At 49.0% G+C, this 17,620-nt stretch overlaps 1 long non-coding RNA gene across 1 annotated transcript in view; it reads right to left on the bottom strand.

The window, feature by feature from the left end:
• The window catches only part of LOC307107979, a 55,152-nt gene extending 45,421 nt beyond the window's left edge, over positions 1–9,731 (bottom strand). The window contains exon 1 of the long non-coding RNA XR_013814268.1: positions 9,354–9,731. This is a non-coding gene — a long non-coding RNA (uncharacterized lncRNA). The remainder of the gene's footprint in view (positions 1–9,353) is intronic.
• Positions 9,732–17,620: the final 7,889 nt, after the last annotated feature.

Here is a 17,620-nt window from a genome sequence, read left to right as displayed (position 1 = left end):
GGGCATGTGCACGGTCCTCTGTACTCCTCACAGCAGCCCATGAAGGAATGACCTCTCCTCCCCGCCCCCCCCCCCCCCCCCCCCCGCCGCCAATATTACAGAAGAGGGAGGAGAGGCTATCTGGTCTACCCACACAACAGTCAGAAGGCTGGTATCTGAATCCAGCAAAGCCTCAAAGCCATAGACAAGGCTGCTCCCCAGACCCCCAGTCATCCCAGTGGCTCCTTTTTCTCCTAGTGATGGGGGATCGGCCTTCCCTCAATGCTCTGCTACCCCTCCCCGAACTGTCACACACAGGAACTGCTACACGCGGGGAAGATAACACGCAAACCTCAAGCCCAGGTCTGACTTCTCTCCACTTAGGACACTGAGAAAGCCCACGCTGGTAAAAGCAGGTGTTGCACAATGCGAGAAGAGCACAGATAGCACTAAGCATCTTTCCCTTCACAATGCGTAGAGATTGCTTGTAGGGGTCAGCCTGCATCCCACACCCTGAAATAACTCACAGGCCAATACACAAGGCCATGGAATCATACGTAAACACGCTCAGTGCAAGACAGATTTTCCTATTAACTCATTCTATCTGCCAAACAATATTATGAGATATTTTTTTGTCTCCATTTTACAGACAGTGAAACCAAAGCTGCTAAATAAAGAATAAAGCCACTGCCCTGACTGGTTTGGCTCAGTGGATGGAGCGTCCGCCTGCAGACTGAGGGGTCCCGGGTTCGGTTCCGGTCAAGGGCATGTACCTTGGTTGTGGGCATATCCCCAGTGGGGGGTGTGCAGGAGGCGGCTGATCGATGTTTCTCTCTCATTGATGTTTCTAACTCTCTATCCCTCTCCCTTCCTCTCTGTAAAAAAATCAATAAAATATATATATTTTTTAAAAAGAATAAAGCCACTGAATCTCTGTATTGATTGCTGAATAATAAATTACCCCCAAAAGTTAGTAGCTTCACCCAAGAATGAACATTTCTTCTCTCCCAAAGTTCTTGTGGGTCAGGTGCTAGGAAATGGCTCAGAAAGGTCTTGCTTAGGGTTTGTCATGAGGTGTCTGTCCAGCCGTCAGCTGGGACTCCGGTCAGTGAGGGGCTTGACGGGGGTAAAGACCTGCCTCCAGGGCCTCTCCACAGGCTGCTTGAGCGTCCTCCCGACATGGTGGCTCACTCCCCTCAGAATGAGCGAGAAACAGACTCTGCTTTTTTTTAGGGGAAGTGCGTCAGAGAATTTAGTCATATTCTAAAACCACCCCAGAGGCAGAACTGGAATTCTCACTTATCCCTTCCTAACGTTACAGCTCCTGCTCTTTCCCGGAGACTCGAGGTAGGGACACGTGGCATCGATGCTGCCGCAGTTCGCGGCCACATCCGCAGCAGACGGCATAAGCATCCTGAGCACGCGTCCTGCTGGCACTGGACTTGGTCTTAGGACCTCTCTCACAGCCTGCGCGAGGAAGCCACCCCCAATGATCTGGTGCCGGTAGAAATTTATGCCACCCCTGGCCATGCCATACCTATATAGAAACACCTCGCAGGTATGGTAGGTTTGGGTTACTCCGGAAACCTAACTTTGTGAGTCACCTCTTGTACCCTCTGTAAAACAGGATTTGTAATAATAAATGCTTCTCACATACGTTCTCCAAGAAGAAAAATGCTTTAGAAAGTCTCATTTGTTCTAATTTTTGGGAGATCCTCCAAATTCCAGAACGCCACCATAACTGTGCATCCTACTTCCCAGTAATGTCATTTATTCTCTAGTGACCATTTATTCTCTAACATCGACTGTTTTCTCTTCTTGGTACAGGGGCTCCCAGCCATGGGGGCCTGGCCTCCATCCCAAAGATGCCAATGTAATTGATCTGGGCTCAGCATGAGGTCGGGGGACTTTTCAAAAGCACCCCATGTGAGTCCAGTGTTCAGCCAGTTCTGAGAACCACTGCCTTAGGACTCCATTCTCATTGCCAAATAAGTGATCCAGCTGTGTGTGCGCTAACGCGTGCGACTTTGGAATGGTTAAATAAACATTTTAAAAGAATTTGGAGAATGATCCATCTCAAGGCAACATTCAAAATTTGCTACCCCTTTTCATAATGTCAGTCTCATTTTGACTTTAATAATTATGAAATTTTACGATATTTTGTAATTACAGTTCGATTCAAAATCATGGTAAACTACATTCAAGTTCGGTACATCGTTCCGCGTGCGTGAGAGCGGGCCCAGGACTGGACACCAGGTGGCCTGGAGTCCCAGAGCAAGTCCTTTAGCCTCTCTGGACCGAGATGTCTCATCTACAACATGAAGAGCTTCAAGGAAACACGTTTTCCCCCCTTTAGATGTTTTTAGTGCTAAAATTATATGACTTGGGCTTAAAACTGTCTCCCCTGCAAGCCGTTGGTGCTGGACTTGGTGTTGGCCATTCACAAAATGCCCACAGCCCCTCCCTCTTGTCCTCCTCGGCCCTGGGCTGCAGAGCCAACGCTCTTAATTCCCAGACTCCCTGGCACTTGGAAAGGACGGCTGTGGAAGCAAGTTCTGGCCAAGGACGCTAGTTGAAGTATCTAAGTGTGGAGCACGGCTACAGTGTTTGGACAGGTTCAAGCCTCGGACTAGTGAGAGGGCACAGTCCTCTCATGGACACGTGCAAGTCCCAGCTTGGAGGGCAGAGCCCTCCCAGCACAATGATAGCCAACAGCTGGAGTTGTAAGCTTGAACCTATGGTCCGAACACGTGGCCCCATATAGGCTGCAAGTAAACAAAGCTTGATCAGGTGCATGTAATTGAGTAGGATGGAAACCCATGAGAATGTTGTAAACATCTTGACCACGCCCTTACTTTGCCTTGTGGCATCTGTACAATAAAGACACGGGTTGCAGTCCGTGGCTCTGACTCTCCATGAGAGAAGCAGCATCCCACCGAGACCCAGCTTTCATTCTCTTGTCTGTCTTTTCTCAATCCTTCACTGCCCCCACTCGGGTTCACCCTTGGCCGTGCTGGCGAGGCACATCTAAGAGAGACTTCCAGGACAGATTGTTAAAAGAACAGCTCAGCTGTAACATCCCTTCGCCCTTTCATCCCCGCCTCTGTCTTCCTGCGTGGAGGTGGCCACGAGCCTGACGCTGCGGCATGTGACCACGAAGCACAAAGATAAGGACCAAGGCCACAGGCGACGCTAGTGCCGGAGGAAGACGAGAAGAGCCTGGTGGACAAATGCATCCCTGGGCTACCATCCCAGACCTCGTGGCCCACACCACGCTCTTGTCGCCTGAAACAGAGGCATCCTTGCCCGTCTAAAGCACTGCCCATCAGCCTTCCCATCAGCTGGGAATGAACGCAGCTACTAAGCCTCACGAATGACCTTTCTCAAACAGTAATGCTCCCAGAACATACGTCAGTGACTTCAGAATTAACCCTCTTCCCAGGAGTGTTCCCACTCTGGGATGACTTCCCTTCGCCTTTGTTTCAAGCTTCTCTACCTCCTCAGCGACCACGCACCTGCCCCTCCCCTCCTCCTCCATGAAGCCCTCCCAACTCTTTCCGGTAGAGCCCATCGCAGCCTCCTCTGTGCCACCACCAAGCCTGGCGCCTCCTCTGTTTCTGTCCCGTCTCCTTGTACTGGGACTCCCTTTCTCAGCCTTCCTCCTGCTAAACGGAAGTCTCCAGGGGACAGTCTGCACATCTTACTCGGCTTGGTCTATCCCCGGTGTTGCTTTGAACCTGGTACATAATAGGTGTACAATAAATGATACTTGGCTATTTAATTTTGAATGAGCGTTTTAATTTATTGACATCATAATTATTTGGCCAGCTCGCCGCTCTGTGGGAGTGGGTGGGGACTGCATGCTGTCTATCCGGTAGGGAGACTGTGTAAGTCTGATAGTTCTATCTGGACAGTAGAAGTGACCCTGTCATTTGCCTCTAAACACAGTACAAGCATCAATCAACCTATAGACCAGGAGGTCCCAGTTCGATTCCCAGTCAAGGCCCCTGCTTGGGTTGTGGACTCAATCCCCAGTGGGGGGCATGGAGGAGGTTAGCTGATCAACGATTCTCTCTCATCATTGACATTTCTATCTCCCTCTCCCTTCCTCTCTGAAATCAATAAAAAAAAAGGTTTAAAAAATAATAATAAACACAATATAAACTTACAAACTTCCTTTCAAGAGGAGTTTCCTTCCAGCGTCAAATCTTTGTCTAAGTTGGCTGCTCTCCCACCTTCTCTGATGCAGCCATAATATTGATCCCGAATTTGTTTATGCCTTTGAGCAAAATGAAAGATGTCATTGAGTTCTCAAAACTCACGGGAAGGAAAAACAAGGGGCTCCTCACACACGATGCTCCGTAAACCTCGATTACGCCCGGGGGGCAAGCATTGTGCCTTTCCAGGGACAGCATCGCTACAAATGGAAGACATGGCGAGAGAGTCATGCTCTCTGCTCTATTGATTTCCTTGGCAGAGCTGGGAAGAAGACATTCAGAACTGCAGATTGTGTGTGTTTTAAGGCAAGAAATACCCTAAAAAGGTCAAAAAAGTAATTGGGATGTAATAGGATTGTGTGAGATTACATTAAAGCCCACCGTTACTCAGTTTATTGCATTTTGCTATGAAGCACTAAAATGTCTATCTGTCCAGGCAAATGGAAGCTGATTCAGTTATGCCTAAGAATGCTCAGCTCGTTAATATTTTAGCGGCCCTCATTCACGGAGGCTGTGGAGAAAACAGAGTTTCTCAGAGGGAGGGACCTGCCCAGTGGGAAGCCGCATGGCTAAGAGTGCCTGAAACTTCAGGAATTCACATGTCAAATTCACCATCTGGGCTGTAATTGTTGCTGTATTACTATACAGCAAATGAACTGGGTGTTTTCTCTTGGGAATTGATTCTTTTTCCTTTTAAGTAAATTTATTTTAAAAGGAACTGCAAATCCCCTACCATAAGTTTAAATAAATGTGTCACACACACACACACACACACACACACACACACATATATGCTGGTGCCATAGCTTCTGGAAGGATCTCTCGACCTCATTTCTGGCTCCCATCCCCCTCCCATGGTCCATTTGTCTCATTACAGCCAGTGTGAGCTTTACAAATAGGAAATATATATGTCTATGGAATATTGAGTTTATGAAAAGATGTTCAATCTCAACAAGCAACTAAACGTTTTCAAATTAAAGTAACACATTGCTCCATATAGCGCTTGGCACAAAAGGAAGTACTCAGTGAACGTTCATTGTGTACATGAAAAACAGTTTTTCATCCGACAATTGGCAAAGAGTTTGAAATATTAATTCACGGTATTGGCAAGGGCTCCCAGGAATGGCACTCTAGACACCTCTGGAGAGCGCGTACGTTCTATCAGGAAATTTGTCTCAAAGGTCTCTGAAACGGCCATATACTTTGAGCAAGCACTTTCATATATCAATGTTTGATTTAAGGATTTAATTAGGGATGTGCAAGAAGCTGTACTTATATTTAAATAGTCCGGGCATTTTAAGGAGCAGTTTAACCTTACATGTTTAAGAATGGATTTCTTTCTGTTGTTATAAAAATTCATTCTGAATAGAAAGGGGCTTTTTTTTGTTGCCAAGGGGTGCTTTTATTCCCCGTGGCTGCTGTAACATTCACCACAAACTGATGGCTTAAACAACACCCACTTATAGTCTTACGGTTCTGGAGGACAGCAGTCAGAATTGGGCCTCCCTGAGCCAAACTGGAGGCGTCCCAGGGCTTGCTCCTTCTGGAGACTCTAGGGGAGTCCGTTTCCTGCCTCTCCAGCTCCCAGAGGCCTCTTACAGACCGGGTGCCTGCATTTCTTGGCTCGCGGTCCCTTCCTCCATCGTCAAAGCCGGTAGCATGTCATCTCCATGCCTCTCTCTGATTCTGACCTCCGATTCTGCCTCCCTCGTCCACGTGAAGGACCCTTATCATTGCATTAGGTTCACTTCAATAACCCAGAACACTCTCCCATTTTCAGGTCATCTGATTAGCAGCTTACCTCCTTCTGCAATCCACCTTGCCTGTAACACAACATAGTGAGAGGTTCTTGGGGTTCGGATGGGACATTTTTGAAGTGCCCCTATTCTGCCTACCATGCCAGGCATGAGAGTTTTGGTCTCATTCCTAAGCAAATGAGGCCCCTTCCAACCTACACGTGGGTCTTCAAACTTCAGGCTGGAGACTGTGGCTCAGGCTGCAAATACGGAGAAAGCTTCTCAGCATATTCCGAGTGCCACATGACGACCAGAGTGAAGCTCTTTGGGAATCAGCATTGCTCTGATTGTTTGAAATCCAAATATTCAGGCAACCAAAGCAGCCTGACCAGAGCCCAGATAGATAACTGATCCTCAGACCCGAGGCTGAGTCTCCTTAAAGCAACCTGAGGGAAAATGCCAGAACTTGAGTTCTCAAGCCATCGAAGAGTCCAAGCTGGGGAAACCAGGTTCAAACACAAAATCCATGCAGCAGACGTTGGGCTGATGCTGTGGGACCAAGCCAGTGGCAGAAGCCAAGTATAACTGGATGGAACTGGAGTGCGCATCCAAAAATGGAGCCCATTGCACTGAAGCACCCACTGCGTGCCTGTAAGACACTTGCTCTCCTGGTGTTTTGGCCGGTCAGCCTGGCTTAAAGGTACAGGTTTGGCTGACATCATTTTTCTCAGAAGAGACCTAATAGTAACCCCAATGCAGCAGTTAGCAGTGAGAACCACTGGCTGGGGTCTCCTCCCAGCACCCTTGCAGGTTCCTTCCCTGTAATGCACACAGCCCGACGGCAGGCAGGATGGAAACCAGGCATCTAGATGCACACCACTCACGTTCCTGAAGAACATGCATTCACTAGTCCATCCGGGGACCATCACCCTTTTCCTTCTTGCAGTAGTGGAATTACACTGGTGAAGGGAACAGAACACCATCGGAGCGATGCACAAAACTCAGTTGGCTCTGCTGTGCTCAGAGAAAGGAGCTTCCGTGCTCAGCCTTCTGACTAGTGTGCCTCATAGGTTTGAATGAGTAACAGAGAAAAGAAATATTGTAGCTCACTTCATACCACCCAACGTGGAAGGTGTGAAGGATTGTACGGAATAGAGATGAAGGAAGATGCACCTCAGCTAATTCTATTTTTCCCCAAATAGGGTCAATAAAACAAGAGCCCAGACCTTTACTGTGAAGTATCACCGAGCGCCAGAATCCTAAAAATCTGTGGGCTCCTGAGACAAGAACCGCAAGTCACCAATGAGCTAAAAGAAACCAGATCAGGGTGAAACTATCTTGAGATTCCATCACAAACAGTAGTCGCCTTCCCCTACCCTCGAAAGTGTCTGCTTGGCATGAAAACAAATGCTCTCCGTTTGGCCGCCAGCTAAGCCAACAGAAGAAACATTTATTTCCTCTGCCCCCGTCTGGGCTTCATCCCAGGGCCTGTGTTTCTCTCCCTCGGGGCCAGGGCCCTGGAGCCAACATCAGAGCCGTGACTCCTCCTCACCCCTCGCGAAGGAAGCGGTGTTGAAAGCCAAGTGTTTCATTTCAAGACAGGAAGGCCTGTTCCCAAGGCCTAAACAGTTAGCTGTAAACTGTGTAAACCGTGTCGTGCCATGGAATCCTTGGCTACGGTCACGTGTCGAGCTAAGAAAACATCACGCCCTCTCACTCCTGTATGTAGCACAGAGCTACAGCGAGCTGAGCTAGATCAACACACACATGAAGGGCTACTCTGAAGGGCTACTGGGAGGCTTTCTTTGTTGCTGAAAAAGCAGGGCCACCGCTGTGGAAAAGCCGTGTAAATTTTGCCTCGATATGGCCATCAGTTAAGCAGCAGCTATAGAATTCTGTTGATAGAAATGTACAAAGATAAGGGAATATCTTCTTTCCATTTTCCTGAAACAGGTAGGTTTCTGTAAATGAAATCACATTAGGCATACCACTATTTTAAAAAATGTTTTCTATAGCACTTACCCCCTCTACCATGGTGTAGAATTGACGTCTACTGTTGCATTTACTGTTTATTGACTCTTTGCATATGGAGGCCGCTGCTGCAGCTGGGGCTGTTGGCCCAGGACCCAGCTAACAGCTCCTCCCCAGCGCTTCCTACTCCTCATCTGCAGCCCTTCCTCTCTACCTTCCACTCTGCAGGCCTGGGCGCTAATGAGAACACATGATTATCCTAAAGGTGTTACAGGCTATCTAGTCCCCAAACAGGGGAAAGCTTCTCCCTTTTACCAACCCCTCCACCCAACTCCTCCATCCCTGGTTGGCGTGATGTTGCCGACACATGCCCTGACTTACCATTTCAACCTTAAAATTTTTCAACAACTAATACTTACTTGAACACCTACTATGAGCCACACGCTGCCCTGGTTGCTTGGGATACAAACATAGACAAAATAGACCCCCCAGAAAAAACTCCTTAATTCAACTAACATTTCTCAAGGGCCCGTTGAAACTGGTCCTGTGGGCGACGCCTCGCCATAAATCTACCCCATATCTCTAACCCTATGTTTTTAGAATCAATCCCACATTGAAATCTCAACCTGCACCCATTTCTGATGTTCGTCTTTAAGATAAGCAGGCAGGAGGGGCTGTCAGATTCCACATCGCCAGGGTTTTTATCAGAGCGCCGACTTCACGTTTCCTGTAAATGCGCAGGGGCTCACCTCCCAGAAGGCCCTGGGAAAGGGATCCTGGAGTGCACACGTCACAAGGTGCACAAACCCCATTGTCATTTCAAGGAGACTCCTCACACTCCCAAAGTCACCCAAACACCAACGGAACCATTATAGAATTCGGGAATCAATCAGAAATCCCTGTCACTCTGCTTCCTTCTGACCACACTGGTCCACAACCCACCCAAGTGGAGATCTCGTTCCGGCAAACCATGGGAGGTCTCCAGTCGGAGTGTAATTGATGCGCCAAGTCAAAATGACGATCTTGAAAATATTAGAAAAAGTCAATACAGTGAAAAGCTTTCCCTTGTCTCTTTCTTGAAATTCTTTCTCCAGCTTAACCCAATTGCCGGAGTCACTTAGAGGCCTTTCACCAACATGAAACCCTAATGATGTCTCTGCCATGAATAATTAATTGCTCACGTACAGTCTTCTCAACAAAATCCATTCTCATTAGATTAGGGGTTTCCTCGAGATATTCGAGTTCATTATGGACATTTTTACCTCCTTCCTGTGTCTTCCTTCGTCCATCTTCTCAGTGATCTGGGATCCCATCACGCTGGCAGCCTTCCAGAGAGGAACAGTGGGAAGGCCGTTAGAGGCCTTTGAGAAGTGGCCGCATGTCTTACTGCTTCCAAACACGGTGGCTTACCTGGGAGAGTCAACAGCAGCTGGTGGAGGACAGCACTCACCTGGGATGGACGGGGCTGGGTCTGTCAGTGGGAAAGGGGGACAGCATGGAGGGTCTGTACGCTTCACCACCCGACTTTGCACCCAGGAGTCTCCGTCTTCACGAGAAAGCCTTGGGAAGGAAGGGACATGACAACAAAAGGGCATCTTGTCATTTCTCTTCAGATGATGAGACGCAAGGTCTTCCTAGTAGACACGAGGCGAGCATCTCCGGAGGTCATCGCCCACTCACTGGCAAAGAGCTGAGCGCTGCTCTCCATTCAGTGCCAGCCGCTGGACCGTCCTGACCCTTGTCCCGGTCCCCTCCCCAGCCCACCTCCTCATTCTCCCCTCCTCCAGCCTCACAAATGTGCTCCGGGCTTCTAACGGAGCTGCTGAACTGTATCGGAGTCATTCATTCTGTGTTCAAATGTTTAAAGCTAATCTAGAAGAAAAGCACCTCTTCTATCATTTCAAACATGGTTTCTATTTTCCTCCTAAACGTAAGGTTGGGTTGTGCCTGAGTTACCATTGTTTTTCAAAGTAACAGTCTAACGGACACTGGGCGTAGGATGAACGTGGCAGATGCTGGGCACAGGGCTCTGCTCTCCCCGTACATGAATGGTGTGCTCTGTCCTTTCCCTCCCGGCCTATCAGACGCACTGCTGAGGTTCCGGGATAGGCCTCACGCCACCACTTAGCAAAGCCTGTGGCTTTCCATTCAGTGGACACGCTCTCTGTGGACGTACCCGTATTTTCTGGCGTATAAGACGACCTTTTAACCCAGGAAAATCTTCTCAAAAGTCAAGGGTCTTATACGCCGGAAAATACAGTAACCCACCCATCATTTGGCAATAACTCACTTTAATTCTAAATTGTAAATACCGTATTTTCCAGCGTATAAGACCCCTGATTTTTGAGAAGATTTTCCTGGGTTAAAAGGTCGTCTTATACGCCGGAAAGTACGGTAGCTCTTACCTTTCCATCTGTCGCTGCTAGTGACCTTTCTGCATACAACCTTCCCAACAGGTGGGGTTGTTCCCACAGGCTCCCCTCTTAGAAGTGCAAAGACTGCCTCAGAGGGTCGTGTTTGGGTTGCTGAGGCATATTGTGAAAACTTTCCCAAAACACTGCTCCCACTGAAACGCCTACAGCTCGTGTTCAATCAACAGGCTCAATTAACCTTTAATTTAAGTAGCCTTTCATCTAACGTGGTCATAATGAAAAAATAATAATCATAAAATAAAGTGGCCATACTGTACAGAAAAGAGTGACTTTAAATATTTGCTGCGAAATGGATCATACATACAGAAAAGCATATAAAAGACATACAGTTTAAAAGAAAAATAAAAAAAAATAAAAGAAAAATAAAATTAACGCTCATGTAACCCACCACCTAGTTTAAGAACTAGAATATCGAAAATACTTTAGCTGTCGCCTGAGACCAGTGGTCGGCAAACTGTGGCTCGAGAGCCGCATGCGGCTCGCGAGTCGCGGTTTGCCGCTCTGTTGACTAATGAGTTTGCCGACTGCTGCCTTAGACTCTAGTAGCAGCTACAGACAGATCTCATAACCTCATTAAAACACACACGCACACATACATCTCGTATGCATCACAGCCCATAACTCCCATGACACTTCCAACAGTAATTTAAGACTTTAGGTCCCGTCCATCTTATAATTGCACCACCTTGGAGTTTTTTGCTTCTAGTCAAGTGTAACAAGCGAGAGAGAGAAGGCGTGGGGACTCCTGTCTGCTTTTAACTGTCATCTGCTTTCAGCTCAAGAAGTGACACCTGTCTGCTTTCTTTGATGAGAACTGCCACGTGGCCTCAACTTTACTACACAGGTCGGCAGCCGTGGCCTTCTCACCCACGAACAGAGCTGCCGTCGCACACCCGCTGTGCACAGCGCCCCTCCCCAAGGCCACCCCTTCCTGACTCCTGTGCTAACCACTCCCTTGCTTTTCTTTTTTAGCTTCAAAAACTGTGAACAGGCAACACAAACCTGGCTGGGTGAGAGGAGAACATGGACACTATTCTATAAAGGCTCCCAGGAGAAGGTAAGTGTCTGAGCCACAGTCTGGCTTCGGCTTTCCTGAGAATTTGCAATTGACCTTTCTGGGGATGTCAACGTGCAAGGTCACAAGTGAGTCTTAGGCATCATAGGGATCAACCATGTTGGAGCGTGTGACATAATTACAGTTTGGGCCATGCACTGGACATCCATCAGACATGTCTGCAGCCCTGGCCAGTTTTCTCATTGGTTAGAGCATCAGCCCACATGCTGAAGGGTCCCAGGTTCAATTCCAGTCAAGGGCATGTACCTCCATTGCAGGCTCCATCTCTCGCCCTGGGCAGGAGGCAATCAGTTGATGTGTGTCTCTCACATCCATGTTTCTCTTTCTGTGTATCTCCCCATCCCTTCTACTCTGTCTAAAAAAAAAAAAAAAAAAAAAAAAAAAAAAAAATCAATGGAAAAATATCCTTGGGTGAGGATTATTAAAAAAATTTTTTAAAGGCTTCAGAGGCAGGAAGCTGCTCTGTGGCTTTCCTCCTAAATCCACCATAACCCTCAGGAGTGGTTTTAAGCTAACCCAAGCATCAAGGCAGAGAGAACACGTAAAGACGTTCACGGTACGTAGTCAACACCAGCTGAGTGCTGAGAAGAATCGGGGCCAGTCCTGATGTGGCCCCACGTCACAGGTGCTAAGGCAGCAGCGGTCTGGAATTCACAGCCCCCACGTCCAGTGGCCCTCCTGCCATCTTCCTCAGCACGTCCTACCGACTCCCCGCTCTCTGCTACTGAACGTCCGGATTCCAGTACCCCCCAGTGCCTTCTCTTCCTCCTTTTGGTTTCCTTTTATTTTTTATCCCCCAAACGCAGTAAGCATAGTTATTAATGTCTGGAGTCCTGAGGTTTTTGTATTGTCTGTTTTGTGTATGTTTTGTTTTTTTTGCTGGAAACACATCCTTTAGCAGCTTCTTAAGAAAAGATGCATGAGAGGTCCATTTTTTCAGGAAAAAATATGCATTTTTGAGGTTACAACGTAGTCTTCACAACCATCACTTAGAGAGGCGGTATGACATTCCATGGAGCGGACACACCTCATTCACCACGCCAGCCCTTCTGTTAGACATCTGTGTTGTTCCCACCCGCCCACTGAGCACTGCGCAACGAGCATCCTTCTGCGCCGCTGCCCACTGGGGACCAGGTGTCTGGTGGGCACACACCAGCAGGGGGCAGCAAAGGGGAGGGGATGTGAGTCTGTTCAGCAGAGAAACCAGCGTTTGTTTCCCTAAGAGTCTGAGGTACAAAACGGCCTTTCTCGGAGGTCTTTTTTTTTTTAACAATTTTTTTTTTTTTAGTAATTCTCTATTGTTGAAAGTTTCCCCCCTCTCGGAGGTCTTTATTCTAACTTAATTACACATGCAATTTTGCATTTTAATACATAATTACGTTTGATGGTTTTGACATAAGTAACAATCTCTTAAGTTACACTGGTAAACGACCTCATCTGGCCCTCCTGCTCTGTGAATACCTCCACACCCGTGCAACCCGCCTCTCAAACGCCCACATCCGTGCAACCTGCCTCTCAAACACCCACATCCAGACAACCCATCTCTCAAACACCCACACCCGTGCAACAAGCCTCTCAAACACCCGCACCTGTGCAACCCGCCTCTCAAACACCCACACCCGTGCAACCCGCCTCTCAAACACCCACATCCAGACAACCCGCCTCTCAAACACCCACACCCGTGCAACCCGCCTCTCAAACACCCACATCCAGACAACCCGCCTCTCAAATTCCTATCGAGCGTCCAAAGCTGTCTGGGGCCCCTGCACCTGGAAGTCTGTCTCCTGCTTCCCCTCCCGCCTCAAACCCGGCACATAGAGACCCGAGCTGGTCATCCTCATTCCGCCTGAGCCCTGCCCCTCAGCCGGCCAGGAGGCAGGAGGTAACGTTCCCATTATAAACCTGCCAGGTACCAGCTGACTGAAGGAGGGGACAGTGTCACTCGCTGGCGCTTTCTCACACGGACATCAGTGAAGGTGACTGAACCCCCCACGCCGCGGGCTGCTGCCCCGAGGAGTGAAGGGGCGCCCAAGGCCATGTGAGGGTGGCCAGGGACCAGCAGTGCCTTAGGATGATGACGTCTAGAAAGGGAAAGGAATGGGGGACGGGGGTGGTAAGGAAGAGGATTCGGACTGGGTTTTCTCTGAACGTGACCTGTCGCAGTGCTGGGCCACCAGGAGCCCAGGTGTTTGGTTTGCATTTGATTACTTCATGCCATGCACTGAGCCTGTTTTCTCTGTTGCAACATGGAACACCATCTGTCACAGGTTCAAAGACGTGGTATCTGTTGTTTTTTTCTCCTCAGATTTGCATTGATTTTTTAGAGAGAGAGAGAGAGAGGGAGAGGGAAGGACAGAGAGAAATATCAACACCCCCCACTGGGCATGTGCCCTGACCAGGAATCAAAGCTCAACCACTGAGCCACACCAGCCAGGCTCCCCAAGTAGTTTTATTAATTTTTAACAGTTTTATTAAAGGCAGCTCATCAGACAGCTGCCAGCACATGGGGAAGAGCCATGATGAATTCCAACCACAGTCGACTCCATTACCCCAGCAAGTCCCCAGCAGGGGCCCGAGGAGGGCAGAAAAGCGGGTTAGCAGGACCAGGACTTCACTTCCGGATTCAAAGACAAACCGAGTTGTTAAAGCTAAGGCCTCCTGGGCACCTAACCTCAGTGCCACGCCCCTCGCTGCCCACACGCCTCACCCCACTCGCAGGAACGTCTGCTGTGCCAAGTGCAGCCTCCAGGACGCGGTGGAGACCCTTCACCCCGCGCCTGTCTGAGAAGCCCAGGCTGTCAGGACCGTCCATCCTGGAAGGGACCGGGGTGACTGCCTCCAGCCTCCAAGGACCAGAATCCCAGGGCCAGCGGGGGCACTGGAGGGCAGCAACAAGCTGGGAAGGAACCCCGGGACCCACAGCAGTGGAGCTAGGTGGTGTTACAGCGCCATCTAGTGCTGCAGAGAAGGAAGTGCAACAAGTCTGCCCCTGCCTCCAGTCACAGGTATTGTAAGGAGAACGTAGACAACCTTGACGGAGCCACATGCCAAGATCTCATCAGTGTCCCCTACCTTCGCAGTGTGACAAGCCACTGGAGTCAGGCAGACCAGGAGAGACTCCTCCTCCTCGCCTACCCAACGTGACTTGTTCAGTCCCTGCACATCCCCGAACCTTCTTTTCCTCATATTAAAACACAGGCCCTGCCCGGATAGGTCAGTTGGTTAGAGCATCGTCCAGATACGCCAAGATTGCAGGTGGGACCCCTGGTCAGGGTACATATAAGAATCAGCCAATGAATGCATGAATAAGAAAAACAACAAATCTATCTCTCTTCCTCTCTCCCTCAAATTAATCAATAATAAATAAATAAATAAATAAATAAATAAAATGGCTATATTGAAGGTTGTTATCATGTACCTAAATGAGTCCTGGGTTCACAGCGGCCCCCAATGAACACGCCCCGCCCTACCCCACCCTCCCATGCTCTTCTCCAACCCTGTGCACAGGAATTTCCATGACAACCTAGAGTCATGAGAGGTATGCTAACGTTGACCTGGAAAGTGGGACAGGCTGTAAAACCAGAGGCCAAGCTGCGGCGTGTGGAGCAGGGGGCTCTGGCCGTGGACGGCCTGCCTCGTGCTGAGCACCAGCTCTGGCGGCGGCTGGTCTCCCATCTGTAGGACAGAAACGTAGTGAAGAGCCCTCAGCCTAGGGCGGTCGGGAGGACTGAGTCAATGAATGCCTGCAAAGCACTTAGCCCAGTAAGCATTTACTGAGTGCGGCCTATTATTAACAACATTTTTAATTTTTTAATTATATTGATGAGAGAGAGAAACTTTGATTTGTTGCTCCACTATGTACGCATTCATTGGTTGTTTCCTGACCAGGATCGAACCTGAAACCTTGGCTTATGGGGACGACACTCTAACTAAGCAACCCGGCCAGGGCCAAGGTTACATTTCTTTCTTTTTGAATCCTGTGCTTTCCCTAAACCCGCCCAGGCACACCCTCTATCTTCAGGTACCTACTGAGTCTGTGCCTCGGAGCTGGTAGCCCCCTGGGCCATCACCCAGAGGAGCCAAACCTGGGCAGCCTCTGAGCATGATGGACAGCTCAGCATCTCAGCGACGCACGTTCCCAGTAAAGTAACCCTTCTGTCATAAGATGGTCCCTGTACACTAGCAATGCTTCTTACCTTCGAGTCTGCTCTAGATACTAAATGCACCCCCACGAGAAGTCTTTTCCATCTCTTGGGGTTCAACTTTCCTGCATCTCTCTATCCCGGCCTTCCGGTCCCAGGTTCCACACCCGCAGATCCCACACCCGCAGACCCCACACCGCAGACCCCACACACCAGCCACCCGGACTCCCAGCACTCTCGGACTTAAGAACGGCACATTCCAGGGCCCAGTGCAGTTTTGCAAAAGCAGCAACAAGTTCCAGATACAACAGGCCCCCGGGTCTGACTTGCCCAGACTTACAGAAACTCGTCTTAAATCAGCACACCTTCGTCTTCAGTGAAGCGACAGCAAAAATGAGGCTCCAAACGAGGCCTTTCCCCCTAATTTGAAAAGCCAGATTTCCACAGTACGCGGGAGTCAGAGCCAGAGGGACTAGTGAGGATAATGACAGGTGGTGGAACTGAGCCACCGCACTGTGGTGAGCTGGCTCCATTCTCCAGCCCTCGGGACCCCCTTTCCTTTCACCCACCTAACATGTCTGGCTCTCACCAGTACTGCGTGACTGTAGAAAGCCTCGTAGTCTTTCCTGTGATTGTAAGGCGAGCAGTCCTGGGAAGTGTTTATAGCCCACAAACCCCTCCCGGTGTTGCTAATTGCCATTTGGCCCAGAGGGCGTGTCTGGGCTTCTGTGATCACCTTCTGCCTCCTGGAAACCATACCCAGGCCGCCACTGCCCTCCAGGCTGCCCCCACTCTCCAGGCACCGTCTGGCCCCAGTATGGACACTCCTTTAATTATTATTATTTTTTAAATATATTTGTATTGATTTCAGAGAGGAAGAGAGAGAGAGAAACATCAGTGATGAGAGGGAATCATCAATTGGCTACCTCCTGCATGATCCTTACTGGGAATTGATCCTGCAACCCGGGCATGGGCCTTGACTGAGAATCGAACCATGACCTCCTGGTTCATAGGTTGACGCTCAACCACTGAGCCATGCTGGCTGGGCCTCCTTTAATTATTTTTGACCAAAAAAAAAAAAAAAAATTACCACAAGTGAGACTAATATGAGGGAATTAGCAGCGTAGGGAAAATAATTTAAAACTGGGTAATGCACCCTAGACAGTTTGGCTCAGTGGATAAGAGCATCAGCCTGTGGACTGAAGGGTCCCAGGTTGGATGCCGGTCAAGGGTGCATGCCCAGGTTGCAGACTCAATCCCCAGTAGGGACCATGCAGGAGGCAGCCGATCAATGATTCTCTCATCATTGATGTTTCTCTCTCCCTCTCCCTTCTGAAATCAATGAAAATATTTTTTTAAAAAATTGAGTAATGCATTCGTGTCCTTAGAACCAGCCGTACCATCCACGGCTAGCGGCTTCCTCTCCTGAGGCCCCAGCCTGCAGCTCCGACCAGATACCTGCTCCTCCAGCTGGTGTGCCCCAAGGGCTGCTCCCCACTATGAATTCTGGGCTCCAATTCCCCGCCTCCGACTCCCAGAAGACTAATCTGGTGATTATCTTTGCCTTCTTACTCTGCCCACTGCTCTGCTTCAGATCTGACCTACACGGTATTTCTTCCAGCTCCGACAGTGCATTTAGCTCCCAGGTTAAAACCCAGACCCTCCCTCTGGATGTGATGATTGCACCAGCCTAGAAAGAAGCCATCCCTAACCATGGACCCAAACCGGTACAAACGTCTGTGCAGAGCTCATCATGCTGAGGATCAGTCCGTTTGAATGTTTTCCTATTACAAGCAATACAATGAATATCCTAAAAGCTCAATCTCCCCCTTCAAACGTTTGCTGATCCAAAGAAAGTACATTCAATCACTCATTCAGTCTTGAACTACCTCTAAGTCTGAAAATACAATAAGGAGCATCAACACACTCCCCAACCTCACAGCCCTGCTATCTTGCAGGAAGAGACAAATAAGGAAATAAACTTAAACTGCAACAATGTTAAATGCAAAGAGTAGTACTCCAGGGGGAGGGGGGTTTGCTTCCCTAAGGCACTGGCCATGAGCCGAGA

The sequence above is a fragment of the Cnephaeus nilssonii genome, assembly GCF_951640355.1.
Source record: "Cnephaeus nilssonii genome assembly, chromosome: 12".
Lineage (NCBI taxonomy): Eukaryota > Metazoa > Chordata > Mammalia > Chiroptera > Vespertilionidae > Cnephaeus > Cnephaeus nilssonii.
The sequence above is the reverse complement of the archived record's forward strand: the minus strand, read 5'-3'. Positions and strand labels throughout refer to the sequence as shown.